We start from the raw sequence: 22,402 nt of genomic DNA on the forward strand, positions 1-22,402 counted from the left end.
GACGGACGGACATGGCTAAATCAAATTTTTTTTCGATACTGATAATTTTGATATATGTAAGTCTATATCTATCTCGATTCCTTTATACTTGCACAACCAACCGTTATCCAATCAAAGTTAATATACTCTGTGTGTAAAGCACGCTGAGTATAATAAATGTAAGGCGCCATAACCTCCGAAGAGATCTAAGGCCGAGCTTCTCTTCCAATTTGCGTTGTGCTCCTCTTCATTTTCCCTACAAATTGGCCGGACGGGACCTACATGTTTTATGCCGACTCCGAACGGCATCTGCAAGGCAGATGAGTTTTCACTGAGAATTTTCCATGGCAGAAATACACTCGGAGCGCTTGCCTAACACTGCCGAGCGGCGACCCCGCTTAAAAAAATTGTCTTCTAATTGAAAAACTTTATTTCTAACATTTTGATGTTGCTTTGCCTGGGGTCCGAACCCAGGGCATGCGGTGTGGTAGGCGGAGCACACTACCATCACACCACGGTGACCGCCAAACAAAGTTTAACATTTATTAAAATCATGGAAATTCAATATGTGAATCACCATGCGTCGTCAAACGTCAAAATTTCTTGGCTTCCCCTAATTCTATGCAAAATAAAAATAAATCAAAATATTTCTTAAGCGTTTACTTAATAGCTGCGTATGGTCTTTAAAGTTTTACCAGGATCTGGATCACTGTCCATGAGAACGCGGAGATTATTTCTTGAGCAATGACCCTGTAAGAACACAGTCGGTTAGATACAGTGACTGTTTGTATAAGATCTTTGAATTGAATTAGCAACTCAATTTGAACACTTGTGTTCATAGGAACCTCAAACTGGATACGATAGGGTAACATATAGTTATTTTAGCCGGTTCAAATCAATATCACTAGATGTTTTCTTACAGATTTATTAGCGGTCGAGTATGTATGTTGCACTCTTTGTCTTTTTAACAAAGTCACCTAGCGCTCTGAAAAATGTTCGTAGGTACTCATATGCTTTTTCTTAGTCAAAGAGAAATATTTTGTGAGAGGAACACACAAGCTTACGAGAGAGAAAGAAGAAGAACCTATGGGGTGGCTTCATTTCCAGAAAAGAAAACGCTATTAGTATCGTATGCTCAATTCCATCGCTCTAAATCAGAATTTATTTCAAGAACGCCTTTTCTTAGCTTTGTTGTTGAAATGTACTTATGAGATAGGGCGCTCCTTAACCCAATTGCAAAGAAAAAATAAATAAAAATTCTCAACTAAGAGGTTGTGTAATCAAACTCTGAGATCGGGCGTTCTCGAGCTGGCACTCGAGGTAGCTTGTTGTTCCACTCAGTCGCTCGAACTAATCTATTTTTCGATAATAAAAGCAAAGATTGCGAGGGAAACATTTAATTATGTCGCTCTATCTAGCGATTATTGGCTCCACACACCCATAACTCACAATCCCTCCGAGCCCCTTTCAAAGGCAGTGCTATTATTTTCTTAATTATTATCTAGTGCTGTATAAAAAATAAGAATAATTATAAAGAAATCTATAAAAATCTTCATTATATTTTTCGCCCCCATAATCAAAGCGATGTTTTATGATTAATTAGAAATAAATTTAAATTAAAAATTTATCGAATTGAAAATTTGAACGACAAAAAGTGCAACTAAAACTGCAATACAATGAAACGTGAAATTAGTTTAAAAAACGAAATTCTATTGAAAAAATTTGAATTGTTATTAGCGACAAAATATGTTACGAAAACCTTAGTTAAATGTTATGAAAATTTAAGTAATAAATGTAACTAAATACATATTAAAAGAAAACAAGGTAAAGTTAAAAAATGAAACTCAGTTTATGTGAATGTTAGCGCTTTAAATTTAAGTATGAAAAAAAATTAACAAAATGATAAAAAATAACTATTACATACAAATTTCCGCAGATTTTATTATTTTTAAAAGGATTGGTTGTGATAAGTAGGGGCATACTGTATAATTACATATATACACTCAGAAAAAAATGTCTCCCGATTGAAGAAAAATGGGAATGAAATGGCACTTAAGAAATGTTTTCCTCATTCGTATGGCCAAATTTCTTCAAAATGAGGAAAAATTTTTCAAATTGAGGAATTTTTCCTCCTTTCGAAGAAATTTTGGTCATGCGAAGAGGAAAAAATTTCTTAAGTGCCATTTGATTCAAGTTTTTTCTGAGTGTACTTTGGAAGAGATTTAGGTTGAGCTTCTCTTCCAATTTGCTTCGTGCTTTTAATTTTTCCTACAAATTGACGGACGGGGCGGCCTACATGCAATGTAAGTGAGTTTCCGCTGGGCTTTTAATGGCAGAAATAAACTCGGAGCTTAGAAACTGTCTCAAAATTTGCCAGCATTTTATTTATTTATTTAATTTAATTTCGTCAATGAACAAAAGTTTCTTACTGACTAAACATATACTAGTGACAATAAAATACTTATACAATTAAAAAGTAGGAAATTGTTTAATGTAGTTTAAGACAACATTTCTTAATACTGAACCCGGAAGTGAAAAATCCAAATCTATCATTTGGTTAATATGATTAATTTCCCCAAGGGCTCGCCCAATTGGTGCATTCATTGCACAATTCAATTTAGCAGCGGTGAAGTAAAATACATAAATCAGAACGTCTCAAATTCATTCATTCATTCATTCGTTTTTATTGAGCATTTTACTTACATATATCTATTTATATACAAGCTTCGCAATATTACAAACTGTGCAACACAAAGTTTAAACATAAAATCTTACAGCTTATAGATAAGTACATCTAGATATAAGAAAAGGTAAGACATTTTATATGTTATACTTAACATAGTGTCAAATGTTATCTTTATTGAATATACAGTGGGGTGGACTGTTAAAAATTAAAGTTAAAAATTAATTATATGTTGAAAATAGGTAAAAATAAATCTATTTATGTAACTAGCGCATTTAATAGAGCTTTTGTAAAGATAAAGGTAATACAAAGGAAAGTAATGAATATAAGACAAAATTAGTTAATTAAAAACTGTTTATGAATTGGTCCGCAGCAAAACTTCGATTTCGGTATGCGAAAGGCCCAAAAGAAAGGACTTCACGTTTTTCATGAATTGTTGTAAATTTCGTAAGGCACGAATTTCGGCAGGTAGTGCTTTAAAAAAATTGTCTAGATACTATCGTATTGCTAGAGTGTGTGGTTCGCGAGGAAGGTACAACTACAGCATGATGTGAGTTTGTCCTTAGATTATAGGTTTCCGATCTCATACTATGTAGGTATCCACACCTTATGAAACAAATTTTTAAAACTTTAAAATAATAAAGATCTCTTACTGGAAGGATCGCTAGACTTCTAAAAAGATCCCTTGAGGGATGCAATTGATTAACAATAGATATTTTCTAATAACAAATTTTTGCAAAACAAATATAGGTTGAATTTTGCTCAGGGTAGCGCCTCCCCAGCAGCTGATTCCATACATTAATTTAGAATTAAATAAAGCATAATATACCGTTTTAAGAGTAGAGTTAGAACAGCAACTTCTTAGATGATAAAAACAGCGTAAAGAAGATTGGAAATATTGTTTAAGACGGGATGTATGAAAGCCCCAATTCATATTCTGGTCCACAGTTACTCCTAGGTGTTGGAAGTTCTCAACAGAGTCAATCGTGAAACAATTGCTGCTATAAGTAGCAAGCCGATCAAACGTACCGGGCAGGAACTTCTTGTACAAGTGCTCGTGAAGTGCAAAGCGTTCACAAATCGCGGAATAAAAAACAATATTTACATCTGCAGATTTTCTTGCATTCAAACTAAAAATATAAGCTTGGTTTTATTGCTGACCACGAGTTTGTGTTTGGCAAACGAGGATCTTAAAAAATGTACATCGTGGTTTATGTTGGCTACCAGATCCAAAGTATTCGACGAGCCATAAGCTATAGCAAGATCATCTGCAAATGCAGTGACCTTTCCCACGAAGAGCATATCGAAAATTGAATTAATATATATTAGAAATAAAATTGGACCCAGCACAGAACCCTGTGGAACGCCAATAGTTATTGGATTAGAATTGCTTAGAACACCGCTGATTCTAACATGTTGTTTCCTACCAGTAAGATAAGATACAAACCACTCATGTATGAATCCTCGAATCCGGGCATAATATAATTTATTAAGTATAATGGAATGATCCACTGTGTCAAATGCTTTGGTGATATCCACAAATAGACTCGCGCAATTCTTTTTTTTTTTTGTCCAATTCTCGATAGATGAAGGAACAGTATTCTAATAAAGCATCCTCGGTTGAGCGGCCAGTTCTAAACCCAAACTGGGCAGGACTAAAAAATGACTTGCTTTCCAGAAATAGTAAAAGACGGCCTTTAACAGCACTCTCAAAAACCTTAGAAATAGAAGGAAGTAGAGAAATCGGCCTGTAGTTATTTTTGTCTTTCGTATTACCCTTTTTAAAAAAACGAATAATAATGGCGCATTTTAAATCTTCGGGGAAGGTTCCTGAATAAACGCTAGCATTAAATAGATTCTTCAAAACGTCGAATAGATTAAGGGCTACATTTTTAAGGAGCTTATTAGAAATACGGTCGTGACCACAAAAACCGGAGTTGCTTAGTTTTTTATTATACTCAGGATCTCAGAGCCTGAGAAAGGTTCAAACAAAAAACTATTGCTCGAGCTAATTGTGCCGCCACCAGACAAGACGCATTCGCATGAGGAAGCATTAGATTGCCCCACGGATACGAAGAAATCGTTAAAAATACGAGAAAAAGCAAAGGAGTTGTCAAAAACATTACCGTATTCACTTAAAGAAATATTCCGCTCACCATCTTTACTATTCCTACTTATAATGCTATTAATAACTTCCCATTCTTTTTTGCAGTTTCCGCGACAATTTAATAACTTATTTTGGAAATAAGTATCGCGTTACAGTTTTATGTCCCTATTTACTTGCTTACAAAACTTTTTGTAACGGGAACGAAGCTCGCAATTGGTTACATGATTCCTACATTTAACACCTAGTCTGTTTTTTAGCTTTATTTTATTGATAAGGTCAGAACTTATCCTTGGTTTAAGTTTGATTTTAAACTTACGCGGAACGTAGGTGTAACTGGAAAGCTGTATGTAAGTCTGCAGTATCTTTAAAAATAAGGAGTACGCTTTTGAAACGTCTGCCTCCGAGTAAACATCAGTCCAATCCTCTTGACGCAACTTTTCATTAAGTATTGGATAATTTATTCTCGTAACATGTGATTTGTGTTTTGTTTTTGTATGTGGAAGATAGCCTAGTTGGACACCAGTCATATTATGGTCTGTAATATTAAGATCCAAATTTATACCAGTATAGGAACATAAACTACTGAGTCGACAGAAAACATGATCCAGGCAAGTCCCAGAAGAATTCCTAGTCGATTCATTCAAACACGAAGAGAATCCGTGACTAGCCATTAAAGCTAGATAATTTTCAGAAGTAACATTCAATTGCATTAAATCTAGATTTAAATCACCTAATATAATTACATTACTCGTAGTTTCATTATTCAAGAAGCAAGACTTTTAAAACATCTGCACTCATAAAGCTATATCTAGAAAAATTCACAATCAAACGTATTGCGCACAAAAACGCCCACACCTCTTGCAGAATACGGGTTTACACGTTATCCCACAAATCAAAATCCCCAAAACAAAATCCCCAAATCAAAATTCCCATAATCAAAATCCCCAAAATCAAAATCTCCAAACTCATAATCCCCAACACAAAATCCAAATTTTATGTGTGAAATAAATTCAAATTAGGTTTAAAATCGCCGCGACCAAAAAAGGCTAATAATCCATACCAAACTTCTGCATAGGCGGCCTTCGGCCGCGCTTGTAAAAAATAACCCTGGGCCACGCCATGCCAAGTCCGGGTGTGTGATATAACCGTGGCGGTAGCGTAGTACCCGCTTCTGTTAGCTTGTTCGAATTAGAGTGACTAGCAGTCCTATATATGGATAAGTAAAAATATGTATTGCCAAAGGGTTGGGCTCGAAATCCCCAAACACAAAATCGCCAAATCAAAATCCCCAAATTCAAAGTCCCCAAAAACACAAAATCTCCAAATACAAAATCCCCAAATTCAAAATCCCCAAATTCAAAATCCCCAAACTCAAAATCCCCAATTTCACATTTCTTACATTTGATTTATTTCATTGCATTTCCAAACAAAAGTTTTTTGTTTTTATTAATTAACAACACATATCTAACATAAAAATAACATATTATGATTAAAGGATACAGAATTCAAGTTAATTAAAACGAAGTTAACAAGAAAGTAAAATATTATTTGCAACAGCTCGTAAATAATTAATTTTATCTAGTTTGGTACGATTTTTTACAATTTTTTTATTTTTTTGCGACGTTTCAAATTTGCTTTTTTTACAGGTATTTCTATTTCTGACTGGAGCTTTTCCAAATTTGTCTTTATTAAAATCATTTATTTTCCCAGCTCACGTATTATTGCGTACAGACCACAGTTCTTTCTGCCAACAATAATTTTAAATCTTCTGTGCCAGGCCTCTATGGAGTTTTGGGTCCGAGGGAAATTTTCTTTGAAGGTATCTGCTACACTCCAAAACTCAGGATCATATTTCGGATTGCTAGATCCGGGTTTTCCGGTTAAATAGTTAACCCTAAACCAAGCACCAATTTTTTTAAAGTCATATACCTCAGTATTAGCAACCAGCTCTTTAAAATACAGCAACACCTCCTCTGTAGGTACAAATGCCAGGCTTTTTAGCATACGTATGTGCATTCTGAAATTGCAATAATTCCCATATTTTCGAGTTAGTCTCTCTTTTTGTATGCGTCTCCACATTATCTGGCCAAAGTGAAATAAACAGCCTTTGTACTTCGCATCAGGAAAATATTCCTTTGCAGCAGATGCTATAGTTTTTTCAAAATCGGAAATAATTCTAGTGGGATTTAAACATATATTTTTTGAAGCAGCCAAGAAACATAACCGATGAAAAAACTTTTCGTATGCTTGCTTTGATTTTTTGCTCATTAAGTAAAAAATTAGGGGCACAAACTGACCATCGATTAGGCCTTGAATTGTGAAAATCTGTCGGAATATAGTTGGCACCACATAAAATGTACCATCCATTACCCAGCACTACGAACTACCCAAGGCTTTTAATGAGTACGTTGTACCCAATATTATGTTTTCTCATCACCGAAACAGCATTCACTTAAAAAAAATGGTTCACCTTTTAAATTTCTTAATTCTTCGGGTATGTTTATGTCTTGCAAACTAATTGGCTCGCTACATACGTCATGCAATTTTCGAATACGTCGTACTTTAGGCTTTTGTGCTCGTTTTGAAGGAAGGCACACCCTACACTCTGGCTCACAATTTACTACAGTTTCCCTAATGATTTGGGTAGGTTGAAGTCCTGACGAATTGGTCAATTCTTTTAATTTAGCGTTGGCATTTGTCGTGGCCAAATCAAAGCTTCGGGGATCGTGAAAGTGTTCGGTGTGGCTTTTTTTAATTGCATGCTCTTGATTATTCGATGATGTTGTCACTACCACACTTTTACACAATAAAGACTTCCTTTCCGCACACGACCAACGATATTGCTCTTTATTTCTGGAATGCAGATGGAAAGTATATCCATCAACAAATAACAAATCTGTTCCTTTGTTGGACTTTTGTATTTTGATTTCCATTTTATTTATTAATTAAAAAGTTTTTTCAAGCTCTAATTGCTAACACAAGCACAAGCGAACGATACTCGTATAATACTTCAAATGTACCTATTTTTTTTTAAATATGTATGCACACATTCATACATATGTTCAAAGTTGACTATGATCCTAAACAGCAAGTTCAGAAAGAAATTTTGAAACACCGGCTTCGCAATCCCCAGTATTTCTGTGCAGATCCCCCTTTTGAGGAGGTGGCCCAGGGCCATGCTTCATAAAAATAACCCTTAGCCGATCGAACTCCGGCTACGCGATCCCCAGTATTTCCGATTAAAAAACCTTCCTGCGTAGGTGGCTTACGGCCACGCTTATAAAAATAAACCCTGAGCTACGCCATGCCAATTCCGGACGTGTGCACTAACCGTGGCTACCGCCACGGTGACATCCTTCTGCGTAGTACACCTTTCTGCGTAGGCCTTCGGACGGGCTTCATAAAAATAACTCTTAGCCGATCCGACACTGGCTACACGATCCCCAGTATTTCTGTTCTACGTAGGCGGCCCATGACCGCGCTTACAAAAAATAACCCACGGCCGATCCTACACTTGAAGGATTCGGTATTTGGGGATTTTGCACTTGGGTATTTTGAATTTGGGGATTTTGTGTTTGGGGATTTTGTGTTTGGGGATTTTGAGCCTCTCCCATTTTTTACACGGTCATGATGTTTATCATAGTACTGGGATTTTGTGTTTGGGGATTTTGATTTTGGGGATTTTTACTTTGGAGATTTTGATTTTGGGGATTACTTATTTGGGGATTTTGTGTTTGGGGATTTTTTTTTCGGGGATTATGTGGCACTCCCGCAGAATACTCATCATTATTGTTTGCAAAAAAGTTATAATCATTAATATCATAAAAAGCACTTTCATGTTAATAAATCCATATTTCCGACACAAATAGGACATCTGGGTAAACTGGAAATATTTCTAAATTACACAGTAGTGAATCGAAGTTTGGTGCATTATATATAGTACATTTTTCAGGGGAATAAGCTGATTTATATTGTTAAAAGGGCTGTTAATGACAGAGTTATCGATGTTGAGATCATTAATTACCATTATTTAATATTTAAGGTTAAAAACAAAAAAAAGTAATAATAATAACAAAAAGCTAGTCTGGAATTCCAGACAAATCATCAAATGATCGTACAACATCGTCATTATCAGCTTTCTTTAACATTAATTTAGAATTTCTAAACCACATATATTTGTATCGCTTCTCTTTTTTGACTGTGCTAACAGCAGCATACAGAGCTCTGTTTTAGTACGCTAAACTGTTATTAACATATATATTTTTCTTATGACTGGCGCTTGGAAAAAGCTCAGTAGTGAGTTTCTTCTTTGCCAAAGATTTTGCACTCATGACTTTTTGCTTTAAGCTTGAAACACAATGCCAAGCGACGACGATATACGCCGCGTCGGGCGATGACTTTTTCCAATAACGCCCAGACATTTCGTCTACTTAAAACACAATGCCGGGCGAAATTGACGCTGTTTATTCAGAGTGGCCATTATTTAGAAATAAAGATGAAAACAATTAAAACTTTTTAATTCTCTGCTTTAGCACTTGACTGCTAAAACACGCCCAAAATGTTAATAAATTAACAAAACAAACCCCCTAATCCAGGGTGTTATGCGGACCGTGCCTATTGGACGATTTGCAGCCAGGGGATAAATTCGGCTGTATTCGAACGGAGCCTTCCCGGTACCGGGCCACCTCGGGAAGTATTTATGGCCTTACCACAGTAAGGGGCGCTGCTGTGGCGGACGGTTCTTTCCCCGTATATAATACTGGACCGCTGAGCCCGCCTTGTCGGGCCAAGATGAACGACTCATTACCTGATTGTAATAAGGACAATGTAAAGAGGAGGACTGAGTCGCAATCCAAGGACGACAAATAAGAATTAAGCGATGCGTCGGACTCGGGGAGCGAGAGTAGTGCTGATTCAATGAACTCCGTGTTGGAGAAGCACACAAATAAAAACGGAGTAGAAGAGTGGAGAAGAGTACAGAGCAGAGGAAGTAAAAGAGCTCTCTCGCAGTACCGTGCAGCACTAAGAATTATACAACGCTTGGGAGCAGTGGTCGACCCAACAGAAGTGGAGATGAGCGCTTGGAATGGGCCCATGAAGCGGTAGAAGTATGTCGAAGGCAGTTCAAAAGGTTTGCTGCGAGAAACCCTCGGTTCTGCAACCGGTACGAGGAGGAAGAAGCGTCGAATGGCAGAATGAAGAGGCAACGTTCGGCGGAAGGCGACAAGCCTGCTTTCAAGAGGCAGAAAGGACCCAGTACTAGAGCCGCGAGGCAGGGCAGTCGCATAGACAAGACAAGTAGGCACAAAGCGGTAAGACAGATGGGCTCCAATAGCGAGGTAGCAACTACCTCGAAAGCTGCGAGTCAGAGGGAAGTTCCAACTAAGGAAGTTGGAGATAAGCCAAAGGGAGATAACGCTAAGACTCCGTCTTTTTCGGAGGCGCTAAAAGGAGTTAACGCTAAGACTCCGGTTTTCACGGAGGTGCCAAAGGGAGATAACACTAAGACTCCTGCTTTTCCCGAGAAGATGAGTGATGTGGCAAAGCAGTCACTGACTGTGGCGCTGGTTGATCGTAGCGCTCCTTTCGGACAAATGACTACTGAAAGGTGGAGATCTGTGGAAAGGGAGCTTATTAGCTTAATGCTTAAGATGATGCGGGAACAACCAAGTAAGCCCCTTCCAACCTTTGATTCGGGGGATGGTATAATGGTGTGAAGATGATAGCGAGCTTGCGGTGGCTGGAGGAAGTGGTTCCAAACCTCCAAAGGCAAGTCACGAACGTGCGGTTTGAGGTGGTGGATAAAGCGCAAATCCCCACAGTACAAAAAGTTAAGGTATGGATACCATGCGTGATGAAGTCGGAGGATACAGTGCGACTTCTGCAGAATCAGAATCCGAACATTCCGACACAGGATTGGAAGGTACTTACTGAATCTCGGCCTACCGAGGATGGTCAGTTCTACATCTTCCAAATAAACAAGCAGGCGGAGGATATTTTGTACACGCAGCGTGGCAAAATGTCCTTTGGCACTGGCAAAATTTACATTCGACTCAAGTCAATGCGGAGAAGACGGATATGGTCTTGTTTAAAAAGAGGTACAAGGTCCCAAATTGGACCAGGCCTAAGTTAGGAGGGGTGACCTTACAGGAGAAACCTTGCACAAAATATCTAGGGATCATCCTATACAGTAAGCTGTCATGGAAGCTCAACGTGGAGGAGAGGGTCAAGAAGGCCTCAACGGCACTCTATGCATGTAAAAGAATGCTGGGGTGTACGTGGGGCCTATCGCCCTCTCTTTGTCATTGGGTTTTTACAGCGATTGTAAGCCTTCTTCTATACTATGGAGTTATTGTTTGGTGGAAAGCCACACAAAAAACAACATACCTCAAAAAATGAGAGGGGGCATGCAGACTATCGATGCTTAGAATTACGGGAGCCCTGAACACAACCCCGATGGCTGCACTGTATGCCATTCTGCACAGTCCACCTGTAGACCTGGTAGCAAAGAACAAAGCATTAACGACCGCAACCAGGCTCGGTGCTTCGGGGCAGCTTGAGCGCCGACCATATGGCCATAGTAGTATAACGTCATCAATCACAAGACGAACAGACTACCTGATTCCCTATCTGCGCTTCGACGGATATCTTAAGGCCACAATAGAGGTGACCGGTTGGCGCAAGGGTGCGCAAATGGCGGACGAGGCGATACATGTGTACACCGATGGTTCCAAAGTAGTGGAAGGAGTAGGGTCTGCGGTACACTGCGCTGATTCGGAAATAAGCAGATCCTACATGCTGCCGGATTAATGTAGCGTTTTCCAAGCGGAACATTAGCCGTAACCAAAGCAGTAGAAATCCTGGAAGAGAATAGTTTAAGCTGCAACCATGTTAACTTTTATATTGACACATCAAGCAGCAATTAAGGCAATAATCTCGCATAGCGTAGCATCTAAATGCGTGTTAGAGTGTAAGAAGTCTCTGGAGAGAATCGGGACAGGGAGAAGCATACATCTATATTGGGTCCCAGGGCACATGATCGACCGAGCGAGAAAGGCGTGGGTTCAAGCGCGGGGCTGTAAAGTGTCGAAGATTATGTCTTACAACCTTAGACTAACACAGTTGCTTCTATCATTAAAAAGAGAGGACTGTAGACTCATGACGGGTATTCTGACTGGACACTACTTTCTGGCGTCACATGCCTTTAAATTAGGCCTGGTCAGTGATAGCAGATGTAGGAAGTGCGGGTTGGAGGAGGAAACGATCGAGCACGTTCTGTGCTCGTGCCCTGCACTTGCCAGGCTATGACTCCAGCTATTAGGAGTGATACAGCTGTCAGATCTAGAAGCAGCAAGTGGCTTAAGTCCTAGGAAGCTTCTAGTATTTGCCAAGAGGACGGAGTTATTTTATAACATAGGTCCTAGATTTTGATAGGGTTTTCAGTTTGGTCGTTAAACAAACTTCTGGTAACATTACGGACTAAATCAGTCTATGTGAGGTCCTCATGGACCGGCCAGTTCAACCTAACCTAACAAAACAAAACAAAAATGTTAAGAAATTAAATAAAAAATTATATGTAAAGAAAAAAAAATTGTTTTTGGATATTATGTTTTCTTTTTTTATACTTAAAAAATTGAACAGCAGCAACCCTTGGGATGTTTGTCGTCATCGCCCGGCGGCGACGATAGAATTAAATCTATCGTCGCAAAATGACGTCGCGTAAATTTCGCCCTTGGCTTTCATTGTGTTCACCTTCATGTAATTATGGGGATTCTATTTTTCACAAGGCGATGTTCGTCGCGTTTATTTCGCGGCGTCAGGGCATTGTCTTTCAAGCTTTACTTCGCACGAAGAGAAACGCACCCATAGAATTTTTTGAGCTGATGAACCTTTGCGTTGTTTAAAGCCGGGCTATTCAAAACTGAAAGTGCACCTGTGAGAGCGCAATCGTCGCGATGATCGTGCGGGTGAATTGATTTTTCATTTAGGCGCTTATGCGGCAGTTACTCACGAACGTACGTACCAAAAACGTGTCAGCTGACACGACCTATCTTATGAGTGTGCAATGTAAACGAAAACTCACCGACGTGCAACGCCCGTACGTACGTAGCCCGGAACGTAGAAATCAAAACAATTTTGATTTTTTCCGTAAGAACGTGTCAGCTGATCGCTCTCTCACAAGACAGAGTTGCCTAGTAAACGTTTGTGTGCTATGTTTGGACCAATTGCAGTTATTAGACAAAAAGGCCTAATGATTGTTTAAAATTTTGATGAAATATCCTAAAATTATTATACAAAATTGGAGGTTACAAGTAAATGAACTAGAAATTGTTATTCAGTATTTGTTTCTGCCATTTGCACCATGAAAAATTGCAATTCCAAAAGTTGATGTTTGCATAAGCATGCATGCAAACTGGTCAATGGCAACAGTGCTTTGCTGTAAACAATACACACACAAATATGTTATGTACATGTACACAGACGCACACATTGACTCCTACGGGCTTGAGGGTTCGGTCAAACGTGTTTCGTACGACAAACGTCCGTACGTACGGCACACGTCGGTGGGTAACTGCCGCATTACACTGATGACCTGATATGAAAGTTCTCGCTCTCTCAGAGCACGTGAAAATGTGCATTTTTTATAACGTTGGCCATAGGTAGATGCCATCATGCTCAAAATCAAATTTGGGCATTTCAGAAAAACTTTGGGGTATTTTAGATGGTAAAGGTTTAATTTATGATTTTCACCGAAAATTTACTCAAGATTGTCAAATGGAATATCAAAAAACTCGAATTTTTATCAGTATTACAAATCCGAAGAAAAAAATAACTCTTTTTCACCCGTGGAAAATTTATCAGTAACAAGACCTTTCATCGAAGGGCTGCACACGAAACGGGTTTTGGTAGCAACTTTCGATTGATGAAAAAGTCAGCTTCTTAGTCTTCGCATTGATGTAAATGGATGCATAAAGGCCATGTTTTTGTGGAGCGTTGCGACATTCCATTTTTGACGGCTGAGATAAATTATAGGTATACGTATAGGTTAACACAACATGTTTAATTAACAGCCTTTTGCGGACGACAACGCAGATACTTCACCAAGTGATATAATTTTGTAATTTCTTATACATTTTTTGCGTTTTTTATTGTATGTGGATATACATATGTATGTACATAAACGTTTTGGTCGCATCAAAGTGAAAAAAGGGACTAGCCGCTTATTGTTATCTTATGGCGGTGCCAGGACAACAAAGCAAATCACCGCAATTGAAATATATTATTTCATATTTTTTCACTTATCTACCACAAAATATTTCTACAAAACTTTACCTTTTTTATAAATTTTAATAAGTTTTTATCAGCTTACTTGCTGATTTATTTGAAAATAATGAAACCGAACGGATTTCTTGGAGAATTTTTTTTGCGTATTTTAGGCAACTCTATAGCCATCTGATTTCAAGCCCCATTCCTGGAAACGAATTGAGAGAGAATGAATGTTTCGTATCAGGTCATCAGTGGTCGCTTACTAGCAAGCAACGAGCTAACAACAAGCATATGTATCGCACCTAATTTTTCATACATAGTTTGATACCGATCAGCCAATACCCATCACCGATGTTGCTACGCCAAGTGCCAAGCGTACCCTGCAAAAATCGTGTGACCAAAAACGTACACAGACACACGAATTTTTGACAGGGGTGACGATTTGGAATGAAAAATTCTCCAAATGAAATAGCATGTTGACAAATTTAGCTTTCCCACAATGTATCGTGCTCTCTCGCACCTATTATTTTTATAGGGATAGCAAAATACGTCATTTTTGCGTGCAAAAAAATCCGCCATTTCTAATTCAGCAGAGACAACAAAACATTTGGTGGTCGAAAAATTTTTCAATTTTGAGAGTTTTAAATGGAATATCTCCGGAAAGATTTAAAATTAAGAGGGAGTTCTCCAGATCACATATATATATATATTTTAAAGTGCGCAAACTTATAATTTAAAAGTTATTTGGTGTTAAAGTTTGCAAATTTCTATACAAATTTTATATGTGTATACGTATATATATGTGGCAGTACAGCTTTGTAATGTCATCAATAAAATATATGTATATATATATATATATATATATATATATATGTGCATGTTGCTACAAAAGCGCGATTGATTTAATAAAAACATTTATAATAAGTGAAAACAATGCAAAAATGAAATGTGAAATATACAAAAATGCAATTTAAGTTTATCGTTGCCAATTTATATAGAAATGTATGTGGATTAAGGTTTTGAAAGATGTGTAAATTGTAATTTAAAGTGCTATAGAAATTTGCTAAATTTGCAAACTTTAACAACAAATAACTTTTAAATTATAAGTTTGCGCACTTTAAAATATATATATTTGTGATCGGGAGAACTCCCTCTTTCATTTGATACCAAGTTTTACCCCGAACTCGGGGGGTGCTATTCTAAAATTTTCCCAAATTCTTTAATATACAATGATTTTTGCTGTTTATTTCGACAAAAATTTTTGATTTAATTTTTGTTCTCATCGAAAGAATTCACAATTATATAGCACCATGCCGCGAATTATGATAAAAGGTGGTGTGTGGAGAAACACTGAGGTAAGCATTTGACGCGACTGGTTACTCTTGGCCGTTTATTAACTAAATTGAGAACTTTCAGGATGAAATCCTCAAAGCAGCTGTAATGAAATATGGCAAAAACCAGTGGTCACGTATTGCATCACTACTGCACCGCAAATCTGCCAAGCAATGTAAGGCACGCTGGTACGAATGGCTTGATCCTAGCATAAAGAAGACAGAATGGTCACGGGAGGAGGATGAAAAGTTTTTGCATTTTGTTGGTGGTGAATGTTTCAACATTTTCCAAGGTTTGGCATTAATTTCATTTTTATAGTTTATAATTATTTAAAGGTTGCATTAGAGCAAGTACATTGATTTTACGTGGCAGTGTTGAACAATTTTTGGAAGAAACTGAGCTTCGTTACATGATGCTATAGGGAGGGATGGCCTGAAGGTTTAATGTGGCCACATAAATCGTTCCCGAGATGGTCGGGCTGGCACTTTAATGGTGCTGTGTTACCGGAGCGTACCGGATCTGTATCCGGCTAAAGGACCATCACATCGATAACTCTCCTCAAAGCCTTCGGCGGACAACCTTATCGCTACAAAAACAACAACAACATTGTGTCCAAATCCCGAAAAAAAAAACTATAAAATTTGTGTCAGTGAAATGATAATTATTGCTTTTGGTTGTTAGTTTTGAGGCATCGTCATCGAGTTCCTTCTGATCGTATATGCCGGTTCTTTTGCATTCTTTTACATGCATAAAGTGCCGTTGAAGCCTTCCTCACCCTATCCTCCACGTTGAGCTGCCATGACAGCTTACTGTCTAGGATCATTTCTAGATATTTTGTGTAGAGTCGCCCCTCCTAACTTAGGCCTGGTCCAATTAGAGACCTTGTACCTCTTTGTAAACAAGACCATATGCAACGTCATCTGCGTAAACCGTAAGTTTTTCTGGTCCCTCGTAGAATCCCCTAAGCAGTTGGATAATGACCAGCGTCCACAGCAGAGGTGATAGCACCCCTCCCGGCGGAGTGCCCCTGTCCACTAATTTCGTGGCCGCGTACTATCCCCATTGCGATGTAATCTTACTGCAGTTTAACATGCAGTCGATCCATCTGGGTAAGGCTGGATGTACTTTAACGTAATTAAGACCATCAATAATCGCCCATTTAGAAAGCCCCGGCAATGCTTAAGAAGACTTCTAGAGCATATTCCTTATATTCCAGGGCTTTTTCTATGCTTATTACCACCCTATGCAATGCGGTGTCTACTGACTTGCCTTTGGTGTACGCCTGTTGTGTTGTGGAGAGCAGCTTTTCATCCACGTCGGACTTTATGTACACATCTATCAGCCTCTCAAAGGTTTTGAGCAGAAATGATGGTTAGCTATTGGGTCTATAATCTTTGGGATACACGTCACCGATCTTCCCCGCCTTTGGTAGGAAAGCTACACGAGCAGTTCTCCAAGAGTGCGGTACATGATTCAGTTTATGCACCCATCGAATATTATTTTAAGCCATCCCACGACCGTCCTACTTGAAACTTGTAGCATGGCCGGACATGTACCATCTGAGCCCGGCGATTTCACCATCACTACGAGATCCTCAGTAGTGTAATTAGGCAGCATATATGAATGCAGCTGTTTCCTTACCATTACTACAGCTCGCACCCGTCCTTCCATTTGCGCATAGTAAACGCTAAATCCGCGCGCGCTAAGTCCAGAAACCTTTCCTCCCGATGGAAGCCACGGCTCCTGGATCAGCGCGTTAGGAGGAGGAGTTCGCTCGACGCCACTTTACTGTGTTGGAGGTTTATCTGTAGGACTCGCAGCACCAATGGGCTGCTTGTCCCCCTCCAGCACCTTCATCGTGACGTCGTCGTCCTCCCTAGCCCTTTTGGTTTAGAGTGTTCGAAGCCCCCTTCAGCCTCTTGTACCTGTTGTGCCGGGTGTTCCTCTGTGCGACTCACAGCACCATCTGGCTGTTGGTCCCCTTCTAACACATTCGGGGTGACGTGGGCTACCTCCACCTGTCTTTTTTCCCTTAGGCTTTTGAGGTCCTTTTCGACTTCGCCCACGTCCAGCGTGTTAGGACTTTAATACCCGCGACTTCTTTTCCTGAGTCGCATATAAATTTTGCCTGTACCTAAGGACATTTTTCCAAGCTGCGCGTACAATATATATTCCGCCTGCTTGTTTATTTGGAAGATGTATAACTGACCTTCCTCCGTAGGCCGAGATACAGTAAGTACCTTCCAATCCTGTGTCGGTATGTTCGGATTCTGATTCTGCAAAAATTGCAGTGTATCCTCCGACTTCATCACGCATGGTATCCATACCTTAACTTTTGGTACCTTGGGGATTTGCGCTTTATCCACCATCTCTAAACGCGCGTTCGTGCCCTGCCTTTAGAGGTTTGGAACCACTTCCTCCAGCCACCGCAAGCTCGCGATGTTGTCGCACGCTATCATCTTCATACCATTATACCATCCCCCGAATCAAAGGTTGGAAGGAGCTTACTTGGTTATTCCCGCATCATCTTAAGCATTAAGCTAATAAGCTCCTTTTCTACAGATCTCCACCTTTCACTAGTCATCTGTTCGAAAGGAATGCTACGATCAACCAGCGCCACAGTCAGTGACTGCTTTGCCACATCACTCATCTTCTCGGGAAAAGCCGGCGTCTTAGTGTTATTTCCCTTTGGCACCTCCGAGAAAGCCGGAGTCTTAGCTCCCTCTAGCACCTCCGAGAAAGTCGGATTCTTAGCGTTATCTCCCTTTGGCTCATCTCCTACTTCCATAGTTGGAACTTCCCTCTGACTCGCAGCCTTCGAGGTAGTTGCTACCCTGCTATTGGGGCCCATCTGTCTTACAGCTTTGGGCCTACTTGTCTTGTCTATGGGACTGCCCTGCGTCGCGGCTCTGGGACTGGGCCCTTTCTGCCTCTTGAAAGCAGGCTTGTCGCCTTCCGCCGAACGTTGCCTTTTCATTCTGCCATTCGACGCTTCTTCCTCCTCATACCGACTGCAGAACCGAGGGTTTCTCGCAGAAAACCTTTTGAACTGCCTTCGACCTACTTCTACCGCCTCATGAGCCCATGCAAAGCGCTCGATCTCCTCTTCTGTTGGGTCCACCACTGCTCCCAAGCGTTGTACAATTCTTAGTACTGCACGGTACTTCGAGAGAGCTCTTTGCTCCGTACCCTTCTCCACTCTTCTACTCCTTTTTCATTTGTGTGCTTCTCCAACACGGAGTTCATTGAATTAGCACTACTCTCGCTCCTCGAGTCCGACGCATCGCTTAATGCGTATTTGTTGTCCTTGGCTTGCGGCTCAGTCCTCTTCTTATCATCGTCCTTATGAAAATTAGGTAATGAGTCGTTCACCTTGGTCGTACGACCACCAGCCCGACAAGGCGGGCTCAGCGGTCCAGTATTATATACGGGGAAAGAACCGTCAGCCACAGCAGCGCCCCTTACTGTGGTAAGGCCATCAATACTTCCCGAGGTGGTCCGGTATCGGGAAGGCTCCGTTCGAATACAGCCGAATTATCCCCTGGCTACAAATCGTCCAACAGGCACGGTCCGCATAACACCCTGGATTAGGGGGTTCGCAGTTCTTGGTCACCGACATCCCGCCGCCCTCCTATGAGGCGAAACGGCGTAGATGCCAGTCCTAAACAGCTACTCCTCCTCACACCAACGACGATTTTCGTTACAATTGCTAGTGCATGCTCTCCAAGATGCAGATCCTGATCGAAAGTCACACCCAAAATTTTAGGGTGTAAGGCAGTCGGTAGGGTAATGCCATATAGTCGACATTTGGCGCGGTCATGTTTTAAATAAGGTCACCAATGATTTGGTTGGTGAAAATATCAGGTTTCGCGAGGCGACAAAACTGGAGAGATTGGGGAGATAGCTGTTTATTTTATTACAAAGCTCATCGATGTAGGAAACAATAGCATAGGCGTAGAAGCAATAGTGACTCCTGGTGGTAAAGGTAGCTATTGATATATAGAAGTTAAGCAGAAGTTTGAATATAAGTTTTTTTTAAGTTATAGCAAAAAAGCGTTGAGGATTTTTAATATCTTACCAGGTACCTTCGTACATGTTTCTAAGAATGAAGAATAAAACCTATTCAAACTCAATTTTCACCAGGACAAAGCCGCTGAGACTTCGCTATACTTTAACATACAATACGTTACCCCATTTTAGCACAACTATCATTTTTTGATTTTATTAAATTTTATAAAATGTTTCTTCCTCTACAGTTCTATTTCGGTATTGGATGGTAAATATGGCTTTCGCATTTTCTCCATCCATAACTGTGAAAAGGTGGAAGAAATCTATGCGTGTAAATCTCACATATTATCTTGGTCGAGCGTTTCTTCAATAGCTCTCTAGTGGTGATGGTGACAGCAGAGAAACCCAACTGTTTACAAATGTTACACTTCAAAAAGAATCAAAATATTTGCCATTGCCTCTACGGCTCAAATACCCACAGTATATGAATGAATCGATTGAACCTAATTGTCTGCCTAACGGATAGTATACATATTCTTCAAATCGAAAATATTGCACCAAACGAACTGGGTCTGAATACTGAAATAGTACACATATTCAAAATCGATGTGGAGGCTGTGATGATGGTATAGGGTGAGTTGTTGAATAACATACGAAAACCACTTTAACCCATCTATATATTTGCATTACAGCTAAAGCTTTACAAACAGCAAAAATTTTTGGCGCCAAGCAATTGGAAAAGGCAGTGAAGTATTCATCACAATGTACGGATGGTGTAAAGTTAGAAACTGCTGTTGTAACAGCTGCCACCGCCACAACGGTCATCTCTACTTCGCCGAGTAGCGGCTCGTCCGACTATCTATCGAACACAGTATAATCATATCTTTTGCCAACACAGGTTAGCGATGTGCTTGCACAGGAAAAGATTTCAATTGGAAAACGAAAACCAATTAAGAGAGTTTATTTATTATTAAAGTATTTACTTTTCTTTATATCGACAGTATTAATTTAAGTTGCAATATCACGTACGTATATAATAAGGGATGTGATACGATTGCTGTCGGAATTAGATTTGAAACCAATCAATACTCCTGCTAAGGGTTGTAGAATTATTGCTTGAATAATTAGATCTAGAACAATAATAAGTCTGACTTAATTACAAGTCGTACATTTTTAAGTTCATCAATTACGACAGCAATCGGATTCCACGACACCTTTGAATATTCTTGATCTGAAAAAAGAGTAAACCTAATCTGAATTTCTACTAAGCTTTAAGTTGTAGATTATTAAAATAATTGGAGTTTTTTCTAAAGCTTAAAATTATTTTCTGCTCGCTTAGAAAAGATTTCAATTGGAAAACGAAAACCAATTAAGCGAGTTTATTTATTATTAAAATACTTACTTTTCTTTATATGAACTGTATTAATTTAAGTTACAATATCATGTGCATATATAATAAGGGATGTCGTGATACGATTGCTGTCGAAATTAGATTTGAAACCAACCAATACTCCTGCTAAGGGTTGCAGAATTATTGCTTGAATGATTAGATTTAGAACAATAATAAGTCTGACTCAATTAATAGTCGTACATTTTTAAGTTCTTCAATTACGACAGCAATCGGATCCACGACACCTTTGAATATTCTTGATCTGAATTTCTACTAAGCTTTAAGTTGTAGATTATTCAAATAATTGGAGTTTTTTCTAAAACTTAATATTATTTTTTTGCTCGCTTAGAAGAGATTTCAATTGGAAAACAAAAACCAATTAAGCGAGTTTACTTATTATTAAAGTTCTTCTGTTTTATATGAACTGGATTAATATAAGTTCCAATTTCATGTACATATATAATAATATTGAAAATAATAAATATTGAAAATTAAATTTTTTTGGTTCATATTTTATTCATATGGCTGCTCCAGGTAAAGTAAATCTGCATGTAAAATTCACGTTATATGGCGGTTATATAAATGGTAAAACCGCAGTAAAATTGATTGTCAAATGACTCGAAAATGTAGAGTGAAATGACGGAAAAATTACCGCCATTTGACGAGCATTGTGACGTCTGTGAGCAGCATAGTACTATGCTCACATCCTATAGGTGGGAGCGGAATGCACGATCACATTAATAGGAACGAAACGGAAAATTTGGTCACAAAACCTAATCCGCCCATGCAAAAATGACTATGAATATAACCGCTGCTGAAAGTCACAATGACCGTAAAATGACTAGTAAAATGACGTGGAGCGTTTTTGCAGGGTAGGGATGCAAACGATACATCGATGTTTTTAAAACATCGATAGTATCGGATGAAAATCCGATGTTTAACATCGATGTTTCAAAATTACTCAATATCGAAAAATTGCCGATACATCGATGTCAACTTTGACGATGTTTCGAACATCCACATCTCTGTAGTTGCATTTATTGACGCCTATTTTTCTTTTGTTAAGTTGCTGCAAACTGATGTAAAAAGGGTAAGTTATTAATAATAACTGTTTTAAATTATGATGTGACTTCTAGTGAATATTTTATACTAAATAAATTGGTGAACATCTTAAAGGAAAGTGCAGTATTGCCAATGCAAAGGTGTGAGGTAAATTTGTAGATCGTGAAGTAGTATCCCGGGTTTTTGGAATAATGTTTTTATGTGGATAATACTTAATTTTTACATCGCCTTTGATTACCCTTGATAACAGCGTAATAGTTTTTATATTAACTGCATGCATATATAATAAAACCTCTGCAGATTGTTAAGGGGCCTTTAAAATAAATTTCTGGTCGAATTATCTTAAAAATTTCTCGATTTCGGGGTGTGTGAGCTAATGTCACAAACCAGTCGACTATAAATATCACCCCACCAACTAGAGCCGCGTAGTTTTTCCAAAATTTAATTCAACTGAAAAAACACCGGAGAACATCGATGTATCGATGTTTTTCCTCCGATGTTTATTATGTCGATACATCGAAACATCGATGTATCGATGTTGCTCCTCAAAATTTGCATCCCTAGCCAAGCGACG

The 22,402-nt window shown here is 38.9% G+C and overlaps 1 long non-coding RNA gene across 1 annotated transcript; it reads left to right on the forward strand.

Annotated features, from left to right (window-relative positions):
• Nucleotides 1-14,468: 14,468 nt before the first annotated feature.
• LOC137242642 (uncharacterized) lies at nt 14,469-21,262 on the forward strand. The gene is made up of 4 exons (XR_010950315.1): nt 14,469-15,391; nt 15,453-15,660; nt 19,625-20,009; nt 20,069-21,262. It is a non-coding gene; the product is annotated as an uncharacterized lncRNA (long non-coding RNA).
• The last annotated feature ends 1,140 nt before the right edge of the window (nt 21,263-22,402 follow it).

This window comes from Eurosta solidaginis, chromosome 2 (assembly GCF_040869045.1).
Source record: "Eurosta solidaginis isolate ZX-2024a chromosome 2, ASM4086904v1, whole genome shotgun sequence".
In the NCBI taxonomy this organism is placed as follows: domain Eukaryota; kingdom Metazoa; phylum Arthropoda; class Insecta; order Diptera; family Tephritidae; genus Eurosta; species Eurosta solidaginis.